Source organism: Capsicum annuum, chromosome 10 (genome assembly GCF_002878395.1).
Source record: "Capsicum annuum cultivar UCD-10X-F1 chromosome 10, UCD10Xv1.1, whole genome shotgun sequence".
NCBI classification, from domain to species: Eukaryota; Viridiplantae; Streptophyta; class Magnoliopsida; order Solanales; family Solanaceae; genus Capsicum; species Capsicum annuum.
The window spans coordinates 190,230,233-190,252,370 of NC_061120.1; positions in this window are offsets into that span (position 1 = coordinate 190,230,233).

The following is a 22,138-nucleotide window of genomic DNA, read 5'->3' on the forward strand; positions in this document are numbered from 1 at the left end:
TCATCAACTTCATCTTAATATTTTGGTCAAAGGTCTCAATTGAACTACTATTATGATATAAGTTTGATCATGATCATGACACTTTTGAGTATTTTTGAAGACTAATCACTAAAGGGCCCTTTTGTCATTTTGTCTATTATTGTAATGTAGTATAAATAGAATATTGTAGGGTTTATTTCTTTGGTTGTTTTAAGATATTGAAGAACACTTTTCTTCCCAAATCGAAACTAGGGCTTAGGCAAGTGAGGTTTCACTTGTGTTTGCATTTGATTGGAAACTTGGGTGCTTGAGAGGTGATCCCTTCTCTTGTGTGTTTGTAAGAGTTAGGTGATTGAAGTGTGTAGTGTTAAGGGTCCAAGAGCTTAACATGTTCTTGGGTTCTTAAGATTATATCTTCATTTGTCTATCTATCTATCTTTATCTTATTGTAATCTTGTATTTCGTGTAGTTCTTGTTTCTTGTAAACTCAAGCTGTGTCTCTTGTTGTTATCATATTGTGTTGTTCATTTTCTTATTATTGCTACCATAGTTCGGTTGGCTGATTTGGTGTCATAAACACCTTGAAATCCCTTCTTTCTTGTTCTATTTAGTGAATCTGAGAGTGGTCTCCTAAAGGGTCCTCGGCTCATTGAGTTTGTGGACTATTTTGGGAGTGTGTTTGTGTCTTCCTTGATTTATTCTTGTATCATTTGGTATCAAAGCATGACTTGATCTTGTTCCTACAAGATCAATCTTGGGTTTGCTTGCTAGAAAAATCAAAAAAAAAAAAAATTGTTGAAAAAAAAACTGAAAATTTTGGAAAAAGTGCAATCTGTCCGTGTTGCGTTCTTGTTCTTGTTCTTGTTCTTGTTCTTGTTCTTGGCTGAGAAGCTTGTAGTGTTCTTGTTATAGTCTTGGCCGAAATTTGTAGAGTCTAGGTCTAGGATTTCTTTGTTGTTATTGTTGTTTCTTGTGTTAGTTTCTTGATTCACTAACACTAAAGGTATCTAGATCAATATTTGAACTTAAACTTGTTAAAGTTGTGTTGTGAACAAAGAACTGGGCCGAAATTTGGTGGTTTGTTGTGGCAGGTTGGCTCTTGGATGTATGGATCTTGTTGTTGTTTTTAAAGGTTGTTTTGAGTTCTTGTTGTTCTTCATCCTTTCATCTTTTGTTAAAGCAAGAAAAGTGAACTTTAGATCTAGAAAAGGTGAAAGACAAGTTGTAATATTTGTTGGTGAAAGGACTAGTTCACATCACTCTTGACTTGACAACAACTTTTCAACCACTTTTCCATATTTCAAGGGTCTTATTTTGTGGGAATTGTACAAGTCAAAGTCACACCTTTTTGAAGATTGAAATTGAAAAAGATTCTAAGACTAACACTTTCCCTCCAAAACCAATTTCATCTATTCCAAATTGAGAAGTGACCAAATCATCAAATTGATAATTGAAATTTGTTGAACCTGCGGCCAATTAAAGAGTGACACATCATCAAATTACTGTTCACACGATAATTTTGATCTTCTAGTTTCATTTTGTCGTCTCTTTAGTCTCATTTGTTGATTCCATTACTAACTTACAAGCTAGTCCTCGATTGTAAGTTAGTCTTGAAACCATCCTTCGTGTTAACGTTCCTTTGTGTGCTTTATTCTTTTGAGTCATTGTAAATAATTGGTTCACCTCTTATCATCTCAAGAATGGGATATAATCAAGCTTGCAAACATTTGTGAAATCAAGTGTGAGAGCACAAAGTGTGTGAGAGTGAAGTGAGGTTGTTTTGAACTAACGTATGTTTTGTGTTGTAGGTTTTGTATTGTATTGTTGTGTGTGACGTTGTGGACTGATTTGCCGTCTTGATTGGACCGTAACTTGAAAGATTATTTTCGGTACCACCACGATGGAACACGAGGTTTCAAATGCTCATAAATGTATAATAATGCCATCAATCTCATTTTGGCTCGCTTTGAAACTATGTCTCGAGATGTGGCTAGGTTGAATGTAGGTCTTGAGAAATTAGATACGGATGTGGCATCAATGAGTAGGAGATTAGAACGTGCGAAAATCCAAAGGAGTCGACCTTTCACCCCTCAAAATATTTTCCCAACTAATACTCCCGAGAACTTGCATCAAATGCTATATCCACCAATTGCCACAAATCAAACCAATCTTTACTCCCAAAACCGAGAACAAGATAGACCAAGCCATCCTCCACTCCACCAAGTCCAACAAGAAGGACTTGGAACCTAAATACCACCACCAAACCCGAACCCTCCCATCCAAACTCCACTTGACTAAAGACCTCACTATCCAAATCCAATCCTGCCACTACAAGCTCCACTTAACCCAAATAGACCCATCCATATTGAGGGCTATGGTAGGGGAGGACAACATGATGGTTATGGGTCGTATGATGATGTTTACTTGAGGGAAGAAAGAATGAGGGGTAGACATGGGGAGTTAGGTCGAGAGGTAAGAGATGGCCACCCAAACCGAGATGTAGGTCTCAATTCCATCAAAGTGAACCTTTCCATTTTCAAAGGTGAGAGTGATCCCGAAGCCTACCTTGCATGAGAGTTGTCTTGTGACAAGATCTTCCAACGTAATGATCTCACCCAAGAAAAGAAAAGTTACTATGCTATAGCTCACTTCGAAGGGTATGCTAATACATGGTGAGAGTATGTTAAATGGTTTGGGAATGAGATGATTGGAGGACAACCTCCTCCTTGGTTTCGGTTGAAGAACCTTATGTGGCAAAGGTACTTGCCCAAGACTTATAGGCATGAGCTCCTTACCAAATTGTACAATTTGAGGCAAGGGAGTAAGAGTGTCATGGCTTACTACGATGAATTTCAACAATTGATGTTGAAACTTGACCACCGAGGCAAGCAAATAAGTCATGACATTGTGCGCTTCAAGGTTGGGTTAAACAAGGACATCTCCACTCGCATGACGCTTCATAAATTCGACACTATAGATGGCATCTTCCACGCTGCTTTAGAGGTTGAGAGGGATCTCAAAGAGAACTCATTCATGGCTTCCCAACCCGATGCCATCAAGGCTGTCCAAAAATATCCTCCAAGGTATGAAGGTAAATTGAATTCTACTTCCAATCCCAAGGGGTTTCAATGCTTCAACTGTCAAGGGTGGGGGCACAAGGATAGTGAGTGCCCAAACCGGAGGAATATAATCCTAGAGGAGGGTAGATTGTACTATCTTGGAGAAAAGGTAGGCATTATCGGTTAAGAATAATGGCAAACCGCAAGATGGAGAGAAAAAAAAAGCCGAAGTGCAAAATGAAGAGTATGTAGAAGAAGTGTGGCCGCAAGAAGGAGATTGTGAAGTGCCTTTGTAAAAGAGGTGAGCCCGTGAATTTGTGGTCAAATTCCTCTCAAGATGGAGAGGATGATATAAGTATGATCATGATCATGACACTTTTGAGTATTTTTGAAAACTAGTCACTAGAGGGCCCTTTTGTCATTTTATCTATTATTATAATGTAGTATAAATAGAACATTGTATGGTTTATTGTTTTGATTATTTTAAGATATTGAAGAACACTTATCTTGTGAGAGAGAGAGCTCCCAAACCGAAACTTGGGCTTAGACAAGTGAGGTTTCACTTGTGTTTGTATTTGATTGGAAACTTAGGTGCTTGAGAGGTGATCCTTCATGTTGTGTCTTTGTAAGAGTTAGGTGATTGAAGTGTGTAGTGTTAAGGGTCCAAGATCTTAACATGTTCTTGGGTTCTTAAGATTATATCTCCATTTGTCTATCTATCTATCTTTATCTTATTGTAATCTTGTATTTCGTGTAGTTCTTGTTTCTTGTAAACTCAAGTTGTGTCTCTTGTTGTTGTTATCATATTGTGTTGTTCATCTTCTTATTGTTTCTCCAATAGTTTGGTTGGCTGATTTGGTGTGATAAACAACTTGAAATCCCTTCTTTCTTGTTCTATTTAGTGAATCCGAGAGTGGTCTTCTAAAGGGTCCTCGGCTCATTGAGTTTATGGACTGTTTTGGGAGTGTATTTGTGTCTTCCTTGGTTTTTTCTTGTATCATATTAGCAAGCTGTAAATGACCTAAAGTAATCATTAAAGTTATATAGAATTTATAAAAAAAACATTTAAAATTTGTGGGTTTTTATTAATTCATTGAATAATTTCAAAGTGGTTTAATCACGGTAATTTTAGATCAATCCTAGTTTTTAAAAGAGAAAAGGATCAAATTTATCCATCTACTTTAAAAATCGACTAAATATACCTTCGTCATATTTCGGGTTTGAAATTATCCTTCTTGTCATATTTTACGGCCAAATTTAACCTTCTATTTTAAAAAATATTCAAATATACCATTTATCATATTTTGGGATCAAAATCACCCTCGATATATATATTGAGGTCAAATTTACTCTCGTTATTAAGAAAATTTTCACATGTACCTTCCTTTAATAGAAAAGCTCAAATCAACGTTAAGTGATTCAGTTTTTAAAAATAAAACACATTCAGATCTAATCCGCTCAATCCAACTCGAGCCACAAAAAAACACAAATAAATGACCCCCTTTAATTTTGTTGGTCAAATTTTTTCAATGAGATTAAGTTACTAAATATTTATCAGTGCACAACTCATGAATTGATCTGCATCAGTGCAAACACAAAGAAATATACTTATCTTCCAGTTCATGGATCTGCATCAGTGCAGAGCTCATGAAAAATGACACTTGATGATCAAATGCAATAGATTAGGTCCAGTGGATATTTCTATGGATGGATAAGTTAAGAGGTCTCCCTATGTACCAATCGTGATATCTCTTCATTCACATCTTTATATGCAATTTAGATCAACACAAAATTTTCATCATATTATTTGCTCAGAAATCTTTTTCACCGATCCTATAATTTAGATGTACATAAAATTGCATACGAAAATTTAAAATTTGAACATAACTGAACAGAAGCAGAGTTTGTAATTTATTTTTTATGTAGTTCCATGCTTCTATGTTATCATATTCGGTTTTATTTTTATTTATTTGTAAACAACCTGTCAATGTTGCACGTTGAAAGAGAAGTATCTTTGTTTGTTGAAAAAATTCGACCAACAGAGGAGGGGGTATATTTGTTGGTGTAATTTTTGTGAATCGAATGGGCCGAATTAGATTATGGTGTGATTTATTTTTTAAAAATAAATAACTTAACGTTGATTTGGGCTTTTCTGTTAATAGAAGGGTAAAGGTGAAAAATTCTTAACAATGAGGGTAATTTGACCCAAAGTATGACATCGAGGGTAAATTTAATCTCGAAGTATGACAAATGATACATTTACACAAATTTTTCATAAGTATAGGAGTAACATTTGCCCAAAAATATGACAACGAAAATAAATTTGTCCCAAAGTATAATAAAGGATATATTTAGTCAATTTTTTAAAGTAAAGGAATAAATTTGACTTTTTCTTATAAAAATAAGTGTAATCATGCACCAATTGTCGTTTGACATGTGTTATTTTGATTATTTTTTATTTATTTATTTTCATATTTAGTGTTTCTTTTCACTTTTCTTTTTCTCAATCTCCACCCAAGTCTCTCTACTTTCTTCTTCTTCTTTAAACTCTTTCCCCCATATTTCTTTCTCCATTCTTTCTTTGTTTTCACTCTCATATAAATAAACTAGTTGGCTAATTCGTGCTACGCACGAGTCTAATATTAATCCTTAAAAATTCTATGTTATATATAATTTTATCATTTAATTAAATTTTTTATTTATTTGATTGATAAATTCTTAGTTAGGCATATATTATTATATTTAGATTAATAAAATTTGTATAAGAATATTTTAAGTTGTTAATATGACACGCATATAATTTCGAGAGACAATCAAAATTTCATATGTTTTTTTTAAATATTTACAGTTATTAATTATTTTTATTTATATTACTTTTAAAATAGTAATTATCAACTATGTAATAAAATATTTTAAGTTAGTTTACTGTTGTAATTTAGAATACCTTTTATGTAATTTTTAATTAATGCATGTTACTCGAGAAAATTGAAGAATAGGTGTCTTTTAAGTTTTGAATGAAGGATTGGTGACATTGACCAACAGATAGGGTCAAACATTATTAGAAAACTTAATCAAGTTAATTGTGGACTTGATTAATATTTTCAAAACTTTCTAATCTTTTCAAAAATACAAATCAACCCAACCCACACCCTCTTCAATCCAAATCAACCATTCTCTCCTCTCTCTCGACAGCTTCTCTCAACTCTCTCCCAACCAACAGTTCTACAAAATTTCTCCCTTCAACCCCCTACGACAAATAGTTGGACTTCGAGTTCCCCTCTTCAATTCAATCAACCTATCTCCCATCCCTCTCTCGACAGCTTCTCTCAACTCTCTCCCAACCAACTGTTTTGCAAATTTCTTATTTTAATCTTCGACGACTTCAATATTCGACTACAAATAGTTGGGATTCCAGTTCCTTTTTTACTTCAATCGACGTGACAGCCTTGCTCTCCGGCCACAACAGCTTCGAATTCTTCATCAGTCATTTTCTTCTTTCACAGGTAAAAATTTATGGCCTTTTTAGTTTTGAAGAAAATGAGGAACTTGAGCCAACTTTTCTTATAGTATTGGTTAACAATTTCAATATTTGTTGCACTAATTTGAAATGCAGTCTGAATAAAATCCTAATTTCTAGTATTTCTTCTCTTCTCTTCTCTTTTTGAAGTAAATTATGATATTTTGTTGTTTGTTGCATTTTTTGAAGTTTGATTTTTATTGTTTGTTTTGATAAAAATAAAAGGACAATTTGGTTTGGTTTGTTCTATTCTTGTTCTTGATAAAAATGGTGAAATTATTGTTTTTTATTTAACAAAATCGTACTACTGTTTCCTCCAACAGATTACCCATCCGGTGCAACATATTAACCATCTGATGCAACAGATTCATCATATGATGCAATAGATCAACTATTTGATACACCAGAGGAACCATCAGATTACAATTCTAATGCAACAGATTAATAATCTGATGCAACAGCTTTACCATATGTTGCAACAGATTAAGCTTTGGATAAAAAATTTGATGCAACTAATTAACCATCTGGTGCAATGGAAGAACCATCATATTAATGATCTGATGCAACAGATGAACCTCCTGTTGGAATAAATCCTACCAACTCTTCCTACAGGAAAAGTCCAAGACTTGATTTTTCCAACTGATCATTCATCTGTCGCGATAGACGATCCCATGTTGGAAGAAATCTAAATAATATTGACCGTTGATAACTGTTTCAACAGATCACTCATATGTTGCAACAGATGTGTGACTGTTGCACAGACCATTCATCTCTCTCAACAGATGAGTGATATGTCTTATATTTTCATAACAGATTACTCAGACATTGCTATAGATTATTTAACTGTTCCAATAGATCACTCATATGTTGCAACAGATGATGTTACAACAGTTGTGTGATCTGTTGAACAGACCATTCATCCGTCTTAAAAGATGAGTGGTATATTTTGTATTGTTACAACAGATTACTCATCCACTGCAACAGTTTGGTTATATGCTGCAATAGATATACTACCTGCTGTTGCAACTGTTATTTTACTATTTTGCTTGTTTAATTTACTGTTATCCTTTTTTAATGATGCATTAATCAATAATAATATATTATTTTATGTTCCTGTTAATTTTAGATAATATGGTTCCCAAAAGAATAGAAATCGAATCAAGTCCAAGTAAAGAAACAAGTGAAGCAGCTAGGCTACATCCACCACTCTATGAGCTTGCTTTATAAGCGTTATCTCAATCGGGAGCAGAATATGTTGAACACGGGGAGGAGGAATGTTTCAAAAGAGATGATGCAGATGCTAATAGCCCTTCTACCGAAGAGGTGGTCAAAGCCTTCAGCATTGATTATTATCCTGTAAGAATGCAATGTGATGGTGCCGCAGATTTAACGGGTGATTTCATGGTTAAGTCAGCCATGGGAAAATCTTTGGACGTCTTCAGAAAAATACTTCGAGAACAAAAATTGAATGCTTATTTCAGGGATAGCTGCTTTGGAAAATATCTTGATTTGCCGGAGGACAACAATGCTCGTTTCCAAATGAAAATGGTATATGAACTTCTCAAGAGTAGGTTTATGTATGAAAACAAAGATAAGATGGATGAGGTGTGGATAAATTACTGTAGCATGCCTTTTTGTTTTGGTTGGAAGGAGTTTGCCATAGTTACTGGACTAAAATGTTACCCTTCTTCTCAAGTTATACCTATTCTAACCCCAAAAAAAGCACCCCGCACACCCAAAAAGGCAAATAAAAGTCGTGTGATCATGATGACCTGGTGTCCATTGTTGGTCCAAGCTTCAAAAATAAAAATTTGATAGAAACATTGAAAGGTAAAGGACTTTCAAAGAAGCACAAATAGTCATTGTGCTTGGTTTGGTTTGTACATAATATTCTTTGGGCGAGAGACGTTAACAACAACATAAGGCTCGGTTTAATAAATCTCTCTGAGGATCTTGAGGCATTTAACAGCCATCCATGGGGGTATGAAAGCTTCAAAATGACTGTCAAATATTTGTTAACTCCGTTAGCGCCAAAGACAGTCAACTTATATGGCTTCCCATGGGCTTTCATGGTAAATGTTTCTTTCTTCTATTATGATATCATTCATTTTTTTTGCTTAATAATGATTTTGATTTATTGGCATTATTTTATAGGCTTGGGCGTTTGAAGTCATTCCTTATTTGAGACAACAAGTGAACTACCAGGAAGGAGTTTCTTGTCCAAGAATCTTGAGATGATTGTCGGCCAAAACTCATAAAAATGCAAAATTTCTTGATCTCTTCAACCCCCCGAAGGGTGCAATAAATATAATTATAATTAATTTTTTCTTTTAATTAATGTTTTTTTTGAATGATCTAATCATCATTCTAATATATGTATTGATTTATGTTAGAATGTACATCCGTCGCTAGTTCCGACCAATCGAGAGTTGAAGATGTCATTTTTTCTTACTTTACGATCTGTGCAAACTTTATCGGACCCTAAGGTCATCGACAGAATAAAAATGGAATTGTTTGGAGCAGCAACCATTATAAGAAAAATAATTTTGGAGGGTGGGCTTGTTGTTGTTGATGGAGCTGTTGGTGGTGGTAGTGGTGCTGCTGTTGGTGGTAATGATACTCCTCTTACAGTATTTAAAGTAAATTATTATGTGTATGATCATACTGGTTATACAGATTTTGCCTCTCCCAGCGAATGTTTTGTATGTAAATGTCAAGACTGTAGGGCGAAACATGATGTAGTGATTAATGCTATTAATGTACTAACTGTTTCTGTAAAAGAATTGACATCTAAGAGGGATCTAATTCCATCAAAGAGGATTTTATTTCCATTCGCTCCATTAGATATTAGGGCTAAGACGAGAAGGAAAGTGATTTTCAGGGCATTATCAGGCATTCAAAAAAGTGAAATTGCAACTCCTCTGTCTGTATGTTGCACTATGCAACATACAATGTTCAAAAGAGAGCAGCACGAGCTGAAGAAGGTGAATATATTATATGTCTTCTAACTGACAAAACAAACAGACACATATCTGTTTTAAAAGATGATACATCTGCTGAAAATTATCAAACAGATATATACATCTATTGCAATAGTTGACTAACCTATTGCACCAGATACTTTATCTGGGGCAACATATGTCTCATTTATTTTATTAAATCAAACAGCTCTTCGTACAACTTTTATTTGTACCAACAGATGACCTATCTGCTGCAACAGATGATTCATATGTTGCAATGGATGGTTCATCCATTGGAAATTATCACATAGGGTCTTCCTCATGTAGAAAGTTGTCCCAACAGTTGATTCATTGTTGCAATAGAAATATAATATGTTTGGGATAATTTAAAATGGGATAAAAACAAATTTGATTTGCTAGAAGAGATGAGTTAAACTTTTCCGTTTTGTTGTATCTCCATGATTAGCATTGGCCAATTCTAGCTTTCCAAGTGGATGTAGAAGAAGCTACTGCTGAACAACATTGACAATATGCTACTCTTTTTATGGAAATATGGAGAACAGAAAGCGCAGAAACTGTACACAAGCGACAATGAAGATCCAAGACGGGCAAAGACGAATTTCATAGCACCGGATGAAGAACAACTTGTCCATACTGAGCAGATCTTTATAGATTGAGCCTGTCAAAGCAATCCTTGGCAGTATACTTAAATTATTGTTGATGTATTTGTTGAGATCTGTACCCATAACAATTTTTTTATATTTTATTTATTTGTTGACTTATTTCAGCTAATTTATGAAGGGTTTGATTTATTTTATTTTGGCTAAGAATTTTGTTTATTCCTTAGATTTGAACTTATTAATTGAAAAGGAATACTAGATTCAAATATTGCAACAGATAATGTATCTGTTGCAACAGATGACACATCTATTGGAAAATTCGAACAGATTTAGACATATGTTGCAAAAGCTAGGTGATCTATTGGAATTTATCAAATAGGTCTTTCCACTGTTGCAACAAATGGACTTTAGATAAAAACATCAAGATAATGCAACAGATGACACATCTATTGGGAAAAAAAAAGAACAGATTTAGACATATATTCCAACAGATAGACTTTATCTGTTGCAACAGATGACACATCTATTGGAATAATCGAATAGATTTATACATATGTTGCAACAGGTAGGTTATCTGTTGGAATTTATCAAACATGTCTTCTCGTTGTTGCAACAGATGGACTTTAGATAAAAACATCGAGATAATGCAATAGATGACCAACCTATTACAACAGATAAACTATATGTCAGAACAGGTAGGATAACTGTTACAACGGATGGAGAATCTATTGCATTATAAAAATTCAATTTTTGTTGGACATAAAAAATTGTCACTACGTTTAAAAAGGTTAAAGTAAATTGAAATAAAAAAAAGGTGCAACCCATCAACGGTGTTCAGTTCAAACACCTAAAATAAAATAGGCATCAAGTAGACATGTTCATTTTAAAGACGTAAAATAAAATAGGCATCAAATGTGTTATCATTCCTGGCACATTTCGCTGACTTGCCATCACTTGGCCCCCAATGGTCATTTCTTCCACCTATTGTCTTATATATTCATCTTCCTCCTAAAATTTAACCCTAAATTCCCAAACCTTCTTCTTCATCGTCATCTTCTTTTATCTATCCAAATTCTTCAAATTATTACTTTCATTTTTTCCAACTGACCTTGACAATGTCGAGCGCATCTTCCACTATTTTTTGTGATAAATATTTTCGATATTGTAAGTACGGTCATGAAGATCTATTAAAGACTTCTTGGACTCAACAAAATTCGGGTCGTAGGTTTTTTACTTGTAAGATTTCAAAGGTAATATTTTTTTTATTTGATTAATTGATTAATTATTGACTTATAATTATTTTGTAATTGTGTTCTCTTTTTTATAGAAATTGGGTGGATGCGATTACTTTGATTGGTATAAAGAACGACACCCTTCACAAGCAAATCGTGTAATCTGGGGTTTGTTGAACAAAGTCAAGGCTTCTGAAGAGAAACAAAATAGAGCAAGAAGATACTACATTGTTGCCGTTATTGCTACTGGTTTGGTGTTGTTGGGAACATAAATATTGAAGCCTAATTGCTAAAATTTTTATGGTGGTGTGTGTATTTGCTACTGGTTTGTTTTCGACGAGCACGTGGATATTCAAGTGTAACTGTTGAAAAATATCAAATAGATTTAAGCATATGTTATAAAAGTTAGGTCATCTATGGAAGTTATCAAACAGGTCTTCCCACTGTTGCAATAGATTAGACTTAGATTATTAGATTATTCATAGAAATTATTAAACAGGTCTTCCCATTGTTGCAACAGATTAGACTTAGATTATTCAAATAGGTCTTTCCACTGTTGTAACAGATTGACAATCTAATCTATTACATTATCAAAAACTCAACTTTCATCAGAAAAAAATTATTGCCACTATATGTACATGTAATAAAGTGAAGGGTTACTTGAAATTAAAAATTTCTATTTCACAGGCTCTTCTATTTACAAAGGCTTCAAGCGTCCAGTTAGTACCCCATAAACCCAGACCTCTTGCAGATTTGCCACAGCGTTGTCGCACAGAAAAGTCGTTGGCTCGGCCATTACTATGCCGGTCAGCAAACATTCGATGTGTGCAGGAGCGTGCGAGCCGCTCGCTTTAGCGGCATCATCTTTTGAAAGGATTATTCCCCTGTTTCAACCTTCAAAATCCCATGATTTCTTCATCAACACTTTCTTTGGCAAATGTTTCATCAGTTTACTCTCCCTCAACAAGATGGGAAACAGCACCATCAGTGGCTCCACGAGGAGAAAAAGATCAAAATCGTCAACAAGAGGTATGTTGGAGTCATAAACATTGATCTTTCCCTCCTCGAGTAGTATATCAATAGCCCGATAATGCATTCCGTTTACGCTAATGACTGCAAGAATTCTTTTTGCCTTGGTCCAGCTCTTGCTGTGTGGATTTGGCTTATCCCCTCTAACATATCTTAACGTTTCTTCTTCATCCAAGACCAACGTAGAAACTAGGATATCAAGTCCCATGCCAAGGGTTGACGCCTCTCCATTGAGTTGATCGTACCTATCCTTGAGCTTCTTGTAGAAGTCGAGGTCCATTATCCTATCGGCAGCGTCATAAGCTTCCCGGTATGTTATTGCCTTTTACTCATGAGGTAGAGAATTATGCCAACATGCTGTGAGATAAGAAGTTAATTTTTAAAGAAGTCAATTTTTAAATGGGTTTGTAATTGTAAAGATGCAACAGATGGTCCATCTGTTGTATAGGGTTCTCTGAATCAATAATCCAACGCAACTTATGCAACAGATGGATAATAAGTTACAACAGAACCACAAATAGTTGCGCCAGTATACCCAGCTATTGCAACAGATGTGAAATCTGTTGCGTAGCTTCTTCTTTATGGGGTAGATTAGAAGGGCTAGGTTAGGAAAAGTAAACTTTCTTTGTCCTCGTATGGCATATGCATATCAGTCATAGTCTGGAAGTCTTGGGGGGAAAGAGAGGCCTGGGGTAATTTGTTGCGCCTGGCTTGGCATTCTTGGCCTATCGCAGATCCCTCTTCTCTTTGGCGCCAAGCTCCGTGTATATGTCCACCTTCTTGACTGGCCCCTAAACTTCAATAGCTTTTGGAGAGGGAGGAATTGTAATTTCTTTTGATTTTCGAGCAGAGAGTACGTCTCGAATTGCTCTTTTCTTTCTCCTAACCAACACTATAGGAGTGTGTGGCTCCATCACCTTTTTGGATGTTATGACAGACCTCTTGGATTTGAATTTCTTGATAGCTTTAGAGATATTCTCTACTTTTTTAAAGAGTTTATCCTGTCTGTCCTTGCACTCATCGCATTTACAATGAGAACACGAGGGTGAAGAGGGGTGAGAGGGACCTGTGTAAGGGCAAAAAGGGATGTTTTCAAACATATTTATTCTATGGTAGAAGCATCAGCGTGCATGCCACGAACATCAACAACTCCACCAGAAGAAGCACCCGGATCTGCCTTAGTAAAAGGTTGGGCATGAAGAGCCTCAACATTAGGCTGACCTTGCCTAACTACTCTTCTTATGGCTGTTGCCCCAGCTAATTCTTTCTTTATTAACTCCACCGTTGGGTCTGCAATAGTATCAACATGACCAAGAGTAATATAAGAAGTCATCACCGACTCTTCCTCAATAGGCACGTTCCATGGATGCACAACCTATAAAAAAGAAAAAAAATAGATGTATTTAAATCATATAATATAATAATTTTCACTGTTGGGCTACATTTTTTTTTTTAAAAAAAAGACCCATCTGTTGCATAGTTTGCAGTATATGGTTAAAATCTGTTTGAGTCTAGTTAAGAGAAACAGAGCAACACATGGATAATCTGATGCAAAATATCAATCATCTGTTGCAATAGCTGCACAAAATGGGTAATTTGTTATGCAACAGATGATTTGTACGTCGCAACAGATGAACGATATATTATCAGATTAAATATTTATTGCCTAATTTACAGTAGATAGTTAATCTTTTAGGAGTTGGGTTCAGAGAACCAAAGCCACAGATGGGTAATCTGATGCAAGATATACCCCGTCGCAATAGATGTCCCATCTGGTGCATCAGATATAACATCTCATGCACCAGATATAATATCTTCTCAATATCTTTCTTATCTTTGAGTAGAATTATTTTACTTGAAGAAGACGTACTGCATCATCCGGACGGTTAAAGAGATCATCCTTCTTAGTATTGGTGTTGCTCTTTGCAGCCAACCACCTAAACATACTTGGATGAAAAACCTCATCCGGGTAATCCATTAATTGCTTTCGGGAGGGAAAAATGGCTTCAAATGCCCAAGCCTAAAAGGTGTAAACAGGAAGCAAGGAAAAATAATCATAATAACTATATTCAATATAAATTAATGGATGAGTAAAATTAGTGATTAATTTTACCATGAAAGCGCAAGGAAAGCCGTATAATGTGGTCCTCTCTTTTTCTGACTCTCCAGTTCCTCCTCCTTCTAACTTTCATTTTCTTCATCACCATCTACGGACCCTTGTCCACCTCCCTCAACGTTGTTTTCACATCTCTCCTAAGTTTCACTTTTTTCTGGCTGAGATTGTTCAGGAAGCTCCTCCGAATCCCTCTGTACTATAGCTTTTTTTTTGAATTGTCAGATGTTGATCCACTTTCACTTTCTTTTCTTTTGGGAGATATATTTTACCTACAGACAAAGCAAAACAAAAATTACATAATAGTTGATGTATGCATAGATTTTAAAAAATACATTACAAACACCACGAATACCGACATACCTACAGCCACCACCACAAACACCACCAACCAATGCCAACAAACAAACAAACACCATGAATACCGACACCACCACAAACACCACCAATCAATGCCACCACCGGTGCCACCACGAAGACCACAAATAGCACCACCACCACCAACACTATCCAACTATACCACTACAGTCAACAGAACACTACAACAGAAACTAGGGATTTCTCGAGTTCTTCCTACGATTTTACCATCAAAACTCAAAATTGTAAACCTATTCTCGAAAATAATACAACTAAAAGTTTTATTTTTCATCAGTAACTTAAAAGCCCTTATTTTTTAGAAAAAAAATAAATATAGAGCTCTTCTCGAACTCTATTGCCTACAAAGACAATGAAAATGACTGATACAAGCAAGAATGATGTCAAAAATAACACTTATGTGGTCAGAAATAAGAAGAAAAATGATCTGTTGTGGAGGGTTAAGCAAATTTGTTTAGTAGTTGTTGTTTGTCCTGTATTGTTAACTGAGAATGAGAGAGAAAGAGCCAGACCTCGAGATTTGAAATGATGAAACATTTTGTATGGGTTGATTTGTATTTTGGAAAAGAATGACAAGTAGTTTTAAAAATGTTAATTTGGTCCAAAATAATCTTAATTATTTTTAAAATCATAAAATATATGCATAATTTTTAAAATCATATAAAAACAATTGAAGTTATAGTTGACCGAGTACTCTAGGAGGTGACCCTGTGAAAACTCACCCCTGGTCCTAGATTAATCAATTTAGGAGTCTAACATATGAACTCAATTGAAATTGTAAAAAACAAATGTTCAATATATTACGTCAGATTTCTCATCTGTTGTAAATTATCAATCATATTAGGTAACAACAGATTATGAATCTAATGTAAATTATCAAACAGATTAAGTCATCTGTTGTGACATATTACCCATCTGTTATAAATTATCAAATAGATAATCATATGTCACAACAGATTACCCATATGTTGTAAATTATCAAATAGCCGCTGCCATTTATTGCGACTGGCCCGATGAGAACTCACCCCTAGTCCTAGATTAATCAATAGTTTACCCTATAAGAACTCACCCTTAATCCCAGATTATTCAATCAAGGTATTAGTACCCTAGTCCTAGATTAATCAATTAAGGTATTAGTCTAATATATGAGGTAGTAATAATCGGTTCGGCTCAGAGTGATCGATCACCGACTCTGGTCGGGAGGAACGCAGTACCATTTCATCATGCAATTGACAAAAGACTCAATTGAATTGTAGTTGACCCTATGAGAACTCACATTCAATTAAGATATTAGTCTAACATATGAATTTAATTGAATTATATATAAACAAATGCTCAACCTGTTGCAACAGATGTCTTTTTTGTTGGATCAAATCAAATAAATTATGTAATCTGTTGCAACATATTACATATCTATTGTAAACTATCAAACAGATTAAGTCATCTGTTGTAACAGATTACCCATCTGTTGTAAATTATCAAATGGATTGAGTCATATATTGTAATAGATTATCCATCTGTTGTAAATTATCAAATAGGCGCTGTCATCTATTGTAGTTGACATTATGAGAACTCACCCCTAGTACTAGATTAATCAATTAAGGTATTAGTTGGACATATGAGGTAGTAAGAATTGGTTCAGCTCAGAGTGATTGATCGACGACTCTTGTCGGGAGGAACGCAGTCCCATCTCATCATGCATTTGCCAAAAGACTCAATCGAAGTTGTAGTTGACCATATGAGAACTCACCCCTAGTCCCAGATTATTCAATTAAGGTATTATTTGAATATACGAGGTAGTAAGAATCGGTTCGTCTCAGAGTGATCTATCGATGACTCTTGTCGGGAGAAATGCAATACCGTCTCATCATGCAATTGGTAAAAAACTCAATTGAAGTTATAGTTGACCCTATGTGCTCATTCATCCATCCCTATTTCTACCTAGATCAATGTATGTACTATTATTAATCTTAACATTAAGTTAATGAGAACACATTTCAACTCAGAGTGATCGATCGACGACTCGGGTCGGGATTAACGCAATACTAACACCATGCAAATGCAATGACTCAATTGGATTTGTAATTGACCCTGTGAGCTCATTAATTCATCCTTCGTTCCACCTAGATTGATGTAGGTACTACTATTAATCTTAACATTAAGTTAATGAGGAGCTCATTCTTTCATCCCTAGTTCATCCTAAATCAATTGCAGTGAAATTCGTTGCAACAAACAACTGAGCTGTTAGAGAATTTCAAAAGGATAATAATCTCTATTACAACAGATGACATTTTTTATTTAATTATCAAATAGACATTTGCATCTATTATGACGGATGACTGAGGTGTTGGAAATTTTCAAACAGATATTGATATTTGTTGTAACAGATGATGTTTCTGATTTAGTTATCAAATGACATTTCCATCTATATCACAGATGACTGAGCTGTTGGTATTTCTCAAACAGATATCTAAATCTGTTGCAACAAACGACATATCTGTTTGAAAATCTTTTTGTTTTCTTTTAATTTTAAAGTAAGCTATTGTCCGAGTAGATAAAGTAGTAGTACTACTAAAGGCGGTAAAAATGTTTCTTGGATAACTCAAAAATCTCATTGAGTAGTGTTGTCCTGTCTTTTCAATGTCACCCGCTTTCTTCCTCGTGCCCCTCAAATTATTAGTGAATATTGAAACCCTTAATACTTCTTCCTTTTCATATTGACTTGGCACTCCTATCAAAAAAATATTAATTAGGAGTTTATTTTACTACCCAATTAACCTTATTAATTATGCTTTGTAAATATAAATTTGAATAAATACACTTTGTTTAGTCATTTAATATTAAAGGTAGTACATCTAGAAATTAGAATTATCTCATCTCTCCCCTCCTCTCCTTCAGCCCTAAATTTCTTATCTTTTTTCTTTCTATCCTCTTTAGGGTTATCACAACCTTTTTTTCTCTCCTCTTTCTCAAAAATTTTTGTTCGAATCTAAACTGATTGATATCCATATCTTATATTCCTCGACTAAAATTGTTGTTTTGACCCCCTTTTGACATTGTATGATATGATTCACTATTGCTCTTTCATTCTCGTCTTCTTCTTGCAACTTTATTTACATCTTTTTTTCTATTTAATTACCATTTTCCCATATTATATTAATTTAAAAAATTTGAAGGAACTTTTAATTGTTGAATAAACATACTGAGAATTTTTATTATAAGATGCAAAAAAAAGTCATCTGTTGGGAGAAGTTTAAAAGTCTTGTTGGCAGTATCATTATTTTATGTATTTTGTTTGTTTCTTTGTTGTTGATGTTGTTATTGATGTTGTTGGTGGGGCTGGCATTATTGGAACTTGTGGTGTTGTGTTGTTGGTGGGTTTGGCATTGTTGGAACATGTGGTATGGTGTGGTTTAGACGGTGGGTGCTTCTTAGCTTAAAAATAGTGGAGTCCGAACAATCAACACAAGGAGTAAGGGAGAAAAAAATAAAAAGTTTAAAGTTAATAAGAAGAGAAGAGTTGGTTACCAAAACTAAAAAAAAATGTGTTGAGTGGGAATTGAACTTAAGACCAAAAGAAATAAATAGCCTTAAGCACCCATAAACAACAACTAGGCTAACCAAACAACTCTTACTATGGGTGCTCACTGATTAGATTATATACATTTTTTCCTTTATTTCCACATACATATATAAAGTTCGATACGAGTTCTGTCTGTGCTCGCACACCCGGAGGACTCCCTTGTTGTTGATGGTGTTGGAACATAGGATGTATGGTTCTTTGTAGTTGATGTTGTTGGAACAAATGTTTTTGTTTTCTTTGTTGTTAATGTTTTTTATTTGTTGTTTGTAGTTTATGCTGTTGTTGATGTTGCAATAAACGAAGTAACTGAGGGAACAAATCAAACCACCAGTAAGGCTGCTATGTATTCCAACAAACTCCATATCTATTGCATTAGAATCCATATTTGACTCAACAGACTCCACATCTAACGCAAACTATCCAAGATTTATGTGTTGTGTGTGGTGTTACTTAAATAAAACTGGTGAATTTATTAATATGTAAATTATAAAAATGGATCAAAATACAATATTTTATCTTTTTATTGTATTTTCGAAAGAAACAGCAATCTGTTGCAAAATATATTCCACCTGTCAGATAACTTACAGCATATGGACAATCTGTTGCAATAGATGTATATATCAGTTTATTTTTCCATCAGCTGTGTCATCTGTTGCAACTTGCTAATCATCTGTTTATTCAATTTCATCGAGCAATAGATTTTTCTAAACACTTCTTGACCAAACTCAATTTTTGCCCTCAATCCAATAGCAAAAATTTAGTTTGGTTGAAGGATGCACAGAAAAAAAGAAAATCAATCCAAGAGCAAAAATTGAATTTGACCAAGAAGTGTTTAGAAAAAATGATTGCTCTCGATGAAATTGAATAAACAGATTACTAGCAAGTTGCAACAGACGCCACAGCTAAAGGAAAAGCAAACTGATATATCCATCTGTTGCAACCGATTTTTCATATGTTGTAAGTTATCTGACAGGTAGAATATATTTTTGCAATAGATTACCAATCTTTATCTTTCGAAAATACAACAAAAAGATAAAATGTTGTATTTAGATCCATTTTTTTTTCTAATTTACTTATTAATAAAGTCACCAATACTTATTAATGTTGCATTAAATCTCGGATAGTTTGCTAATTATATTTTATCCTGAAATTTCGAATTGTGATACATATGTTAAGCATTGATACATATAGCATATGTATCACTAGTAAATATGAATCCAGGATTTTATGTAATTTTTTAAAACATAAGAGATATTGTGTAATATGGTGTCTTAAATATGGGATTTGTGTTATTTTTCCTTTTAAGGGATATGGACAATCGTGGCTTTTTGTTTGACTAAGTCCAATCCGTTCCAATTCTCAATCATTTTATAAATAGGTCCCTCCGGCCTCCTCACTCACTTTCACTCACTCTCGTTCATTTTACTATACTTACAATACTAATATGTCAGATCCAGATTCGTACAAGAAGGTTCATATCGAGTCCTTACAGGAATTTCAAAGGCAGTTTGATGAACTTCAGAGGGATTTGGCCGACTTTCGAGCAAGGCTGAGGAGGGCCCTGCTGCTGCCGGATGAAAATTGTCAGGTTGACAATAATAATAATAATAATAATAATAATAAAATTAAGTTATGTTTTTTCTTTCTTTTAGCGTATGTATTTCCCTTTTTTATATCCGATCTACCTATAAGGGATTCGAAAAATATCCATGTATATGTTTAGTTTGGTTTGGTTTGGTTTGGTCAATTTTGAATTTTTAATTCTTATTCAATATTTAATTATCATTCTATTTATTCCCTATTCAAAACATGTCGGCGGTTGGAGTTAGGGATGAGGTCATGATGAGAAATTCTACTAAAAATGATTCGTTAATAAATAATAAGGAACTAAATAATATTATAATCGTAAAAGAAAGATTATTTAATTTAAAAAAAGTCACAACATTGGATTAATTTAATTAAGATATATATATATATGATGATATAATTTTTAAGAAAAAAGTTAATGAATAGTCGTGACTGTGACTTTTTTCTAAACACATTCAACAAACAAACAAAAACAAAAAATGCTTCTGATGCATCAAATTCCTCATCTGTTGCGACTTATGAATCAGTTAGAAGAAATCAAAAAAGCTCCTTAAACAGATGATCGATTTATAGCAACAGATGGTATATCTGTTGAAACAGATGGGTTATCTGATGCAACAAATATACAATCTGTTGTCATAACTCAATTAATAAAAATGGTTATTAAAGAAACGGAAAGATTAAGTCACCACTAGCTTGATTTAATTAAGTCATTTCTTTTCACAGAAAAGAATAAGGAAATAAATGATAAACACAATTTAAATCGTAAAAAACTCACCAGAAATATTCTTGTTTTTAAATCTTCTTTATTAATTTATATAATTAGAAAGTCAAAAAATTTGGATGTCATGAAGATAATTTTTTAAAAAAAAGATATATATATATATATATATATATATATATATATATTATATGTTGCAACAGATATATTATCTGATGCAACAGTTGAACTATTTGTTGCAAAGGATGATATATCTATTGTAATAGATGATTTATCTGATGCAACATATATATAATCTGTTGTGCAACTCAGTGTAAAAAAATAAACGATTGTTGGAAAGAACTAATTATTTTAATAATTATAAAGGTAAGCTTCAAGCTGAAAAGTCATGACCTATCATAATATTGATTAATTTAATTAAGTCATAACTTTTTACAGTAATTAAGAATGTCATTAATAAATAGAGGTGAACTGTTGTGTCTTTAAATCTGCTTTATTAATTTATATAATTAAAAAGTCAAAAAAATTGGATGTCATAAAGATAATATATTTTTTTAAAAATATATATATTATATGTTGCAACAGATATATATTATCTGATGCAACAAGTTATCTATTTGTTGAAAATTATGATATATTTGTTGTAACAGATGATTTATCTGATGCAACAAATATATTATCTGTTGTCCAAGTCGGTGTAAAAAAAGCGGTTCCTGGAAAGAACTAATTATTAATAATAATAAAGCTGAAAAGTCATAACCTATCATAATATTGATTAATTTATTAATTCATAACTTTTTACAGTAATCAAGAATGTCATTAATAAATGAAGGTGAACAGTTGTGTCTTTAAATCTACTTTATTAATTTATATAATTAAAAAGTCAGAAAATTTGGATGTCATGAAGATAATATATTTTTAAAAAATATATATATTATATGTTGCAATAGATATATTATCTGATGCAACAGGTTATCTATTTGTTGCAAATCATGATATATCTGTTGTAACAGATGATTTATCTGATGCTCCAAAATAGTATAAAAAAATGGTTCCTGAAAAGAACTAATTATTAATAATAATAAAGTTGAAAAGTCATGACTTATCATAATATTGATTAATTTAATTAAGTCATAACTTTTTACAGTAATCAAGAATGTCATTAATAAATAGAGGTGAACTGTTGTGATTTTTTGCCTAACTCATTCAAGTTCAATCCTCTATAAATAGGTCCCTCCTTACTCAATCGTTCGTTCTACTGCACACTATTTATTCCTCGCTCGTTACACCTTCAACTACTTCTCTTCAAGGACTTAATAGCTTTTTCCTGTCTCTGGTAAGTTTTTTTCTTGATTTTTGTGTA